Source organism: Emys orbicularis, chromosome 2, assembly GCF_028017835.1.
Source record: "Emys orbicularis isolate rEmyOrb1 chromosome 2, rEmyOrb1.hap1, whole genome shotgun sequence".
Classification (NCBI taxonomy): Eukaryota; Metazoa; Chordata; order Testudines; family Emydidae; genus Emys; species Emys orbicularis.
Genome location: NC_088684.1, coordinates 211,825,388 through 211,836,000, shown reverse-complemented (window position 1 = coordinate 211,836,000; position 10,613 = coordinate 211,825,388). Strand labels below are relative to the sequence as shown.

The 10,613-nt window shown below is 44.6% G+C and overlaps 1 pseudogene; it reads right to left on the bottom strand.

The window, feature by feature from the left end:
• Window positions 1–6,174: 6,174 nt before the first annotated feature.
• LOC135873785 (C-C chemokine receptor type 8-like) lies at window positions 6,175–8,084 on the bottom strand (annotated as a pseudogene).
• Between the last annotated feature and the right edge of the window lie 2,529 nt (window positions 8,085–10,613).

The following is a 10,613-nucleotide window of genomic DNA, read 5'->3' as shown; positions in this document are numbered from 1 at the left end:
GAGCCTGGTGCCTTGTGATCTATGGGGCTTGAGAAGCAAAAAATGAGGAAAAAATAGAAAGGCATTAAAACACCCAGTCTATTTTTTTTAATCAACTGGGAAAGGAAAGAGAATAGAAAGACAGTAGAGGAGATGACAGAGATGAACCAAAACAGAAACATAAATAAAGTGGCCCTACCTTTTTTAAAGGTTTACTACCACTGAAATACAGTGTGTACTGACTGTTCAGTATGCCATTGAAATGCTGATTCTACCAGCCATAAGTACCATCTTTAAGGCTTTAGAGCCTTAGGGCTTGTCTATACTTACGCGCTGGTTCGGCGGCAGGCAATCGAACTTCTGGGTTCGATTTATCGCGTCTTGTCTGGACGCGATAAATCGAACCCAGAAGTGCTCGCCGTCGACTCCGGTAATCCTGCTCGGCGCGAGGAGTACGCGGAGTCGACGGGGGAGCCTGCCTGCCGCGTCTGGACCGCGGTAAGTTCGAACTAAGGTACGTTGACTTCAGCTACGTTATTCACGTAGCTGAAGTTGCGTACCTTAGTTCGAATTGGGGGGTTAGTGTAGACCAGGCCCTAGGATATGTCCACACAATAGACACTTGCAGCTGGCCCATGCTATCCAACTCAGACTCAAGAGCTAGGACTGTAGGGCAGCTTTATTGCTATGTAGACTTCCAGGCTTGGGCTAGAGCCTGGGCTCTAGGATCCTGGCGGGGGGAGGGGGAGAGCGGGGGAGAAGGGAAGGGTCCCACAGCTTGGGCTCCAGCCCAAGCCTAGAAATTTATACAGCCCCATAGCCTGAGCCTTGTGAGTCCTAGTCAGCTAGCATGAGCCAGCCATGGATTTTTTTCGTTGCTGTGTAGACATACCCTTAGAATATGCTCCTTCTTGTCATCTTATTTAGAGCAATTTCTTGAAGACCTTTACTTATACAAGTTGCCTCAATGATGTAAATTAAACTATTAACAAGTAAAAATGATTCTTAGGAGTAGGCATACTTGCATTACCCTAGTGTTTGTAGCAAGTATATAACATCAAATACATGTTCAAGAAGAGGGGCTTGTGACGGGTTGGATCACAGAAACCCCCTTGGGAGCTGCCACCCAATGTGCAAAGACTACCCCTGCTTCTGTTTTCCCTGCCTGCTCAGGACTCCAGCACCCTGTCTTGCTGAGCCAGACACTCCAGTCTGCTCTAACAAAGACTCAGGGTCTGAATCACTTGTCCCAAAGCTGCAAGTTTACCTGAAAACAGCTCTCAGTAGTGTGCTTGTCTTTAGCACTCAGATGCCCAACTCCCAATGGGGTCTAAACCCAGATAAATCCGTTTTACCCTGCATAAAGTTTATGCAGGGCAAACTCATAAATTGTTCGCCCTCTATAACACTGATAGAGAGAGATGCACAGTTGTTTGCTCCCCCAGGTATTAATACATACTCTGAGTAAATTACTAAATAAAAAGTGATTTTATTAAATACAGACAGTAGGATTTAAGTGGTTCAAAGTAGTAACAGACAGAACAAAGTAAGTCACAAGCAAAATAAAATAAAATGCGCAAATCTATGCCTAATCAAACTGAATACAGATAATCTCACCCTCAGAGATGCTTCAGTAAGCTTTTTCTCAGACTGGACACCTTCCAGGCCTGGGCACAATTCTTTCCCCTGGTACAGCTCTTGTTCCAGCTCAGGTGATAGCTAGGGGATTCTTCATGATGGCTTCTCTCCCTCTCTGTTCTCTTCCACCCCTTTATATCTCTTTTGCATAAGGCGGGAACCCTTTGTCCCTCTGGGTTTCCACCCCCCCTCACTGGAAAAGCACCAGGTTAAAGATGGATTCCAGTTCAGGTGACATGATCACATGTCACTGCAAGACTTCATTACTCACTTGCCAGCACACACATATACAGGAAGACTCACAGGTAAACACAGTCATCTGCAGACAATGGTCCTTGTTAATGGGAGTCATCAAGATTCCAAACCATCATTAATGGCCCACACTTTACATAATTACAATAGGCCCTCAGAGTTACATTTTATATTTCTAGTTTTAGGCCTTGGCTACACTTGCAGCTGTACAGCGCTGTAAGGTAAACCTGTCTTCGTGCAGCTGAGTAGGGAAAAGCGCTGCAGTCTGTCCACACTGACAGCTGCCAGCGCAGTGGTGTGGCCACACTTGTAACATTTGCAGCTGTGTTGGGAGCGGTGCATTATGGGCAGCTATCCCAGCATTCATGTGGCTGCAACGTGCTTTTCAAAACGGGGGGGGGATGGGGTGGATTGTGACAGGGAGTGTGGGGGGAGAGAGAGTGCTTTTTGGAGCATGTCATCTCTCTATTTTGCAAGTTCCGAACTCCCGGCCCCCTGCTCATTCATTCACTCACTCAAAGCAAGCTGCAATCTGTTTACTTTTCTCTGTGGTAGGAGCTTTGAAACCGGCACTTCCGCATTCCTGCAGCCGGTCACAACAATGGAGAGGATTGGCCACTTGACAAGGTGATTAGTGCAGCTGCAAGCCGTTTACACTCACACCCGTGAGTCGTAGCCACTCCGCTGCAGCTGTTATTCCTCTCGGAGATGTGGAGTACCTGCAGCGGTGTACCCAGGGAGATACAGCGCTGTAAGTGCCCTGCCAGTGTGGACGGGGAGTGAGTTACAGCGCTGGGGGAGGCTTTACAGCGCTGTAACTTGCAAGTGTAGCCAAGGCCTAAGATACAAGAGTGGTACATTTATACAAATCGGATGATCACACTCAGTAGATTATAAGCTTTGTAATGATACCTTACAAGAGACCTTTTGCATGAAGCATATCCCAGTACGTTATATTCACTTTTTACCATATTTTTCTAAAACTATCCCAGTTACATTATATTCACTTATTATCATGTTTTTATAAAACCATATAGACTGCACAACGTCACAACCTCCTCCTGAACTTACTGCCAGAGACTTGGACACTGACCATGGCGGAGGCAGTATACCTAAAATTCGTTTTTGGGCTCCCCTATGGGGCAGACACTCCTGTGTACCCCAAAAGGGAAAGAGACCCTGATCCAGCTGTAGGCTCACAGCTACCAGCTATGAGGGACCTTTCGCTGGCCAGCAAAATCCCCCCCCCCCTTTCACTCAGGTTGGGTTTGCTTCCAGCTAGAGTCCTTGGGGTTTGTTCCCACCGCAGCAGCCACCAGGACCCCAACTTCCAGCTCCAGGATACATGTCTCTGTGCACCTCTTCCACTCCATTACAGCCAGGTCATGCTTCTGGGTCTTACTTGCTTTGTCTCTTAAGTCCAGGTTGGTGGGCAGCCTTTTCTTTTTCCAGGTCAGCCTTTTCCCAGGCAAATTGTATATCAATTTCCATTTGTCTTCCCTTGAGACCATCACTCGATGAGCTGGGATACCACAGAGAACACCCTCCTGCCAGAACAGGCACCCCTCCACTCCTGTCTTGCTAAGTTAGACACTTCAGTCAGCTTCAGCACAGACAGAGGTTGGGCCACACCCATCTGCAGTTCACTGAAACTGAGATGCACTCAGCTCAGGGGCTTCTTAGTTAACAGAGACTTTCCCAGCGCCCATTGTTCAGTCTTTCTGGGCAATTTGCAACTTGTGTAGTTTTAGCTTCTTTTCATCTTCATTCTTACTTATTTTGCTTCCTTTTCAGTCCCTACTTCCCTTTCCCGAAATAAGCAAACAGAAAATAACAAACCAGTAACCACTTTGTCTGTTCTCCAGCCACCACACTTAAAACTCACTTAAAATCACTACCAGTATCTCAAAGCAATCAGCTGTGCACAGATCCTGCTCGACTACGCCACTGTGACGGGTTGGATCACAGAAACCCCCTTGGGAGCTGCCACCCGATGTGCAAAGACTACCCCTGCTTCTGTTTTCCCTGCCAGCTCAGGACTCCAGCACCCTGTCTTGCTGAACCAGACACTCCCGTCTGGCTCCAGACACAAACCCAGGGTCTGAATCACTTGTCCCAAAGCTGCAAGTTTACCTGAAAACAGCTCATAGAAGTGTGCTTGTCTTTAGCACTCAGATGCCCAACTCCCATTGGGGTCTAAACCCAGATAAATCCGTTTTACCCTGCATAAAGCTTATGCAGAGTAAACTCATAAATTGTTCACCCTCTATAACACTGATAGAGAGAGATGCACAGTTGTTTGCTCCCCCAGGTATTAATACATACTCTGAGTAAATTACTAAATAAAAAGTGATTTTATTAAATACAGACAGTAGGATTTAAGTGGTTCAAAGTAGTAACAGACAGAACAAAGTAAGTCACAAGCAAAATAAAATAAAATGCGCAAATCTATGTCTAATCAAACTGAATACAGATAATCTCACCCTCAGAGATGCTTCAGTAAGTTTTTCTCAGACTGGACACCTTCCAGGCCTGGGCACAATTCTTTCCCCTGGTACAGCTCTTGTTGCAGCTCAGGTGATAGCTAGGGGATTCTTCATGATGGCTCCTCTCCCTCTCTGTTCTCTTCCACCCCTTTATATATCTTTTGCATAAGGCGGGAACCCTTTGTCCCTCTGGGTTTCCACCCCCCCTCACTGGAAAAGCACCAGGTTAAAGATGGATTCCAGTTCAGGTGACATGATCACATGTCACTGCAAGACTTCATTACTCACTTGCCAGCACACACATATACAGGAAGACTCACAGGTAAACACAGTCATCTGCAGACAATGGTCCTTGTTAATGGGAGTCATCAAGATTCCAAACCATCATTAATGGCCCACACTTTACATAATTACAATAGGCCCTCAGAGTTATGTTTTATATTTCTAGTTTTAGATACAAGAGTGGTACATTTATACACATCGGATGATCACACCCAGTAGATTATAAGCTTTGTAATGATACCTTACAAGAGACCTTTTGCATGAAGCATATCCCAGTACGTTATATTCACTTTTTACCATATTTTTCTAAAACTATCCCAGTTACATTATATTCACTTATTATCATGTTTTTATAAAACCATATAGACTGCACAACGTCACAGGGCTATTTAACTCAACTGGAAAAAAGCAGGATACTTCAGGAAACTTTTTTTTTTAAGCCATCAGTGACTACATACATTAGTGTTAAATATCTGTGGTTTGGGGAACATCTGAAACTTCTGACTAACCAAGTGTACGGATTAATGGAAGTGCTATTCTGAGGTGCAGTTTCACTGATATAGAAATATAAGGAACAGAGGGAGTAATGCTGATGTTAGCTTAATACTTTGTACTTTATTAAAAAAAGTAAAAAAAAAAAAACTTTATTGAGAACTGCTATACAAATACAAAGCTCATAGACTCATAGACTTTAAGGTCAGAAGGGACCATTATGATCATCTAGTCTGACCTCCCGCATGATGCAGGCCACAAAAGCTGACCCACCCACTCCTGGAATAATTCTCTCCCTTGACTCAGCTGTTGAAGTCCCCAAATCATGATTTAAAGACTTCAAGTCGAAGAGAATCCTCCAGCCAGCGACCCCTGCCCCATGCTGCGGAGGAAGGCGAAAAACCTCCAGGGCCTCTGCCAATCTACCCTGGAGGAAAATTCCTTCCCGACCCCAAATATGGCGATCAGCAGAACCCCGAGCATGCGGGCAAGATTCTCTAGCCAGACCCACATTGACCATTGATACTAATTACCAGCTGTTGATTAGAGCTTACAGGTTCAAAGAGGCAAACTGAGAAGTTAAGTGTGTGATGAACTAACATAAGACCACAGGATGGACACACTGTAGATATGGGTAGTTAGGATTTTTGGATAAAGGGAATTTGGATAACTGGAATTATACTGTATTACAAAACCTAGATAATAAATTCAATTGATAGTTACATGTCCATAGGTTCCTGAGGACTTGAGTGAGCTGTAGGATTAAAAATAATATTGATAACAGCCTTCCTTTTAAGGAAGTGTATTATATATATATGAAGCTCAAATTACTAAATTTAAGGACACTGAAATTATAACATTGTATAAGCTTTTATACCAGAGTCACTACTATGATAACTGAGAACTTTAATTGAAAGCTAAGTCCTCCCAACTACAATGTGAAGTAATGTATTTACTGAGCTGCCTGGAGTATTTTCTTTCAAAGTCACTGATACTATATCACATCAAATGCACCCCTGAATGGTTGTATTTGGCCCACTCTATTTTACAGGACAGGGTCAATAACAGAAGAACGCGAGGACTGGGTGCTCATGGAAAAGGTGCTTATAGTGACTCTGAAAGACATTGTGGTCTTTGCAAGTCAATAAAAATCATGCATGTTTTCTGAATATTTCATGAAGGTATTTCTTGAACTTTTCACCCACAAAAGCATAGATCACTGGGTTCAGGCAGCAGTGGATGAAGGAGATGGTTTCAGTCACCTGCAGGGACAGGTCTAGGTTTCGCAGTTCGTCTCGCAGTCATCTATGATGTGCAGGCTTTGCAAAGAAGCCAGAAAAAGTGCAATGTTGAAGGGCGCCCAGAAGAGGAAAGACACAACTACAACAACAAAAAACAGCTTTATACTTGTTTCGGTTCATGCATCTCTGCAGGTTTACAAGATGTGGGAGTAGCAGAAAATGAGAATGCCAAGTGGGATCAAGAGGCCCAAAACATTGACGTTAGAATTGGTGAAAAGTTTCCAAGTAGTCCTATTATCCTGGTAATAAGGAGCACACTTCACACTGCCATCTTCATTAAATTCTTGAATAAAGAAGATATTTGGTATTTAAGCTAAAATGGCCACTGACCAAATGGCGAGGCTTATAACAATGCTGAGCAGGGTTGTTCGAACTTTCCGAGCGTACACAGCGTGGACAATGGCTAAGTACCTGTCTATGCTCATGAGGGTTATGAAGAATATGCTGCTGTAGAAACCAATGTAGTAAATTCCACATATTAATTTACACATTGTGTTTCCAAAAGTCCATTGGCCTGAAGCATAATGAGCCAGGAAGGGGATGGAGAAAACATAAAGCAGGCCAGCAATGGCGACGTTCAGCAAATAGACATCACTCAGGCTGGTCAATTTCTTGCAAACTACCAGAACACAGATGACCAAGCTGTTTCCCACCAAGCCGAACACGAACACCACACAGTAAAAGCCTGGAAAAAATACTGATCCAAAGATCTTGATATTCGGTGTGCTGCAGGTGGAGCCCCATGTGGAATAATAATCATAAAAAGTAGAAGACTTGTCTCAGTTGAATAATTCATCATGAGGTGACTTGTTCAAGAGCACAGAATTTAATACAACCCAACAATCCTATTGTTTAGTTAGTAATCTAGGCACAATTGTGCCCTGACACATCACACTAGTTAACAAGATTGCACAGGCTGTAAAGGGGTAGAATTTGGCCCTGAGGACAGGCTAGCCTGTTCAGGTAAAAGAACATTTTGTCCTCAAGCCTCACACAACACCTGAACCAAATCAAAGCTTTTTTTGAAGTTTGAAGATATTTGGATAACTTTGGGGTTTCATTAGATTTTTTTTTTGTGAGCATCTCCGCTTTCAGTTATTATTGTCAAAATCCCACGAGAAAGGTTGTTCCCCAGTGCTTAATTTGTGCCAAGGCTTGCCAGGGCTGCGCTTCGGCACTTGTGGTCTTGGCAGTTCGTAGCCTCAGCATCTCTGGGCTTCCTCTTTCAGTTATGAAAGTAAAAAAATGCTTGCACCCCAGCACCTCTTTCATTGCAAATTAAGCACTGCTCTCCTCAAACCATTTCCATGAAAATGAAAAGAGGAAATACTGGGAAGCCCATGAGAGATCTTCTCACAGGGTTTCCTACTCAGTTTTACAAGCGATGCAGAGAGGGAGACAGGCTAGCATTGGGGAGGCAATGGATTTGTGACTTTCTTGGGTGGTGTGTCAGGGACGTGGTGTGTTTCCATGAGAAGCGGAACAACAAATAGTATATTAGCGAGCAGAAGAATTTTGAGAGTCCGATTAACTAGATAACTATATTCAGGCCCAAATCCTGTCCCCAGTGCTCAGCCTGAATGAATGGTACTCATGGGGATTCCCATTCACTGTGCATCCTGTTCAGCGGGTTAAGGAACCAGACTGACTTCATGGTGCATAATTAAAGCACCAATAAAACTGAGGTAGTGAACATGCTGAGCACCCTATTGTTTATCATTTCCTTGTTTCTAAACTATGTTTTCTTCAGAAAGGGCAGACAGCCATGCTCACAGAGGACTGCACACATCCAGCCTGAGATTTCACACAAAGTCCATTTAGAATTATGAGTGCAAAAGAAAAAAAAGCATCTGAATTTTTTTCTTAGTAGGTGACAACCACTTTTCCCCAGGACTTCAGCCTTGCTAGTGCCACGCTATAATATGCACCTTTCTAATTTACTAGAGACGAACAGTTAACTTTACAAATATATTTTGTAAATTACAAGCTCTGCTTATCATCACTGCACGCTGGGTGCAATTATCTTTTGCATCTATAGTACGTGTGGTGTTCCTACAGAGTCAAGGTGTTAATTTGAACGCACTCGCTCGCTCTCTCACTCGTTTAGGCAGAAACAAACACTAAATCTGCAGCTGCCAATTCTTGTCAAGAATTTTTTTTAAACATGCAGGGCCAAAATTTTTGTACGTGGGTGCCCAACCCTTGTTTGTATTTAGATACCTAAATAAAAGTAGCCGTTTTTCAAAAGAGATGATCATTGTTAACTGTTCTGGAAGTCAATAAGAATTGTGAGTGCTCAGCAGCACTGCAAACCTGGCCATTTTTATTTAAATATAGCTAAATAATGATGTAGATGCCTAACTTATGGCAAGTTTGACCTATCTAGCTTGTTTATTATAATGTAATCCCCCAGATGACCCAGTCATGAAGGAGGTTCAATATAAACACATCTGAGTCTGAATTTCCAAGGTCTCCTGAAGTTACTTCATGCACCTAGCCCCAATCTGACTACAGAGCAGCAACGTATCAGCTTGGCAAATAAAAATAAAGGTAAAGGCCTCGATTCTACATCGTGTCCCCCCTGTTTTAGTGGAGAGTGGCAGCCTCAGGGAAGGTGTTGCAGCTCCCTGGCCAACCAGCCTGCATGAATGTTAGAACAGCAGGGTGCCAACTCTAACTTCTGCCACTGGTGTAAGTTACATTAACGACAGCTCAGGAGTAATGGAGGCTCTGCTCCATCATGACTCCTGCAGCCAAACCAAATGCCGCTTTCCTGCCCTTATATCAAGAATGGGAGGGGAAGGGGAAACACAGTTGATGAAGAAGGCAGCAGACCCTCCTCTGACAGTTTTCCATCCACTTGAAGAGTTCCTCTGTACAAGGGGGGATGTTGTTCCAGCTCTCTCTCTGGCCATTTTAAGACCATTTTGTATCAGGCTACACAAAGTGGCCCTACTAGACCAGAGAATCCAGGTCAAAGTGTCAAGAGAGGTGCACTATATTGTGTTTCTCAAACTTTTTGATACCAGGGACGAGTCTGCTGTCTTCATAAACTTCATAAACATGAAGAAGATCGCAGGGACTAGCGCTGGTCCACGGATCAATTGTTGAGAAACACTGTGCTCTAATATCAATGTAGATCAAATGTTAAGGGCCTCACCTACAGAGGGGTCACTTTTCCTTTTATGTGGGAGTGCTCTAGAATTCCTGCCCTTTTGCCTCATTAGGGTTACAATTTCAGGGAGCTAAACTCAGGAAGACTATTAGGGCCTGATTGTCAGATTAGCTGAGAACCTGTCAGGCCCAGCGGTGAGGATCACCGTTGAGGATCAGGTTTGAGTGACCTTGAACTTGGGTATGGGACAGAATGCTGAGAACCAGCCCTGCTCACTGCAAGCTGATATACAGCAGCAGCTACTGCCAGGTGTGATGAATCCTGTGGCAGGGAACAGCATCTGGGCAGAGGCGCTAGGCCTCTGTAAGATGAGCCTGCAGATGACTCCAATGCATGTTTGGTCACTTTTGAAAGAGTAGCTATGAGCGCAGATTGGGAGAAGGGAACCTGGGCCCTATGGCTACACCCTATTTGACAGGGGATGCTCAGGTGACCGACCTGGTTCTAAATGACGAGCTGGCACAGGATTATGATGTGGTTAAGGTGGCCATCCGAGATCAGGTGGGCTTATCCCCTGAAAAGTATCAGCAAAAAATTTTGGGCCACTAGATGGACTGGCAGGCAGGCGGGAGGGGGGATTTACAGCCCAGGGCATTTGCCCAGAAACTGATGGACTAGGCTACCTGCTGATTGAGGCCAGATGCTCCGACGGTGGGTGAGATTATGGATGCAATGATTTTAGAACAGCTCCTGCAGCCCATCCCTGAGAACACTCGGGGGTGGGTCAGGAGGCATCAGACAGTGACCCTAAATGACTGCAGTCAAGCTCCCAGAAGAATTCATTGAGGTGGATATCGCCAGCAAAGAGGGGTCATAGTTCGAGGGACTGACTCTGGGGAGGAGAGTCAGAGAACTGCGGCTGGAAAGGTGGCAGAGAAGAAGAGGGCGGAACCTAGGGTGACTCCAGCTGGCTGTCAGGGTACCATGTGTTATCAGTACGGGTGACAAGGACACATAAAAAGGGGCTGCCCACCTATGGAATGTGGGTTTGCAGAGTTCTGCAACTGG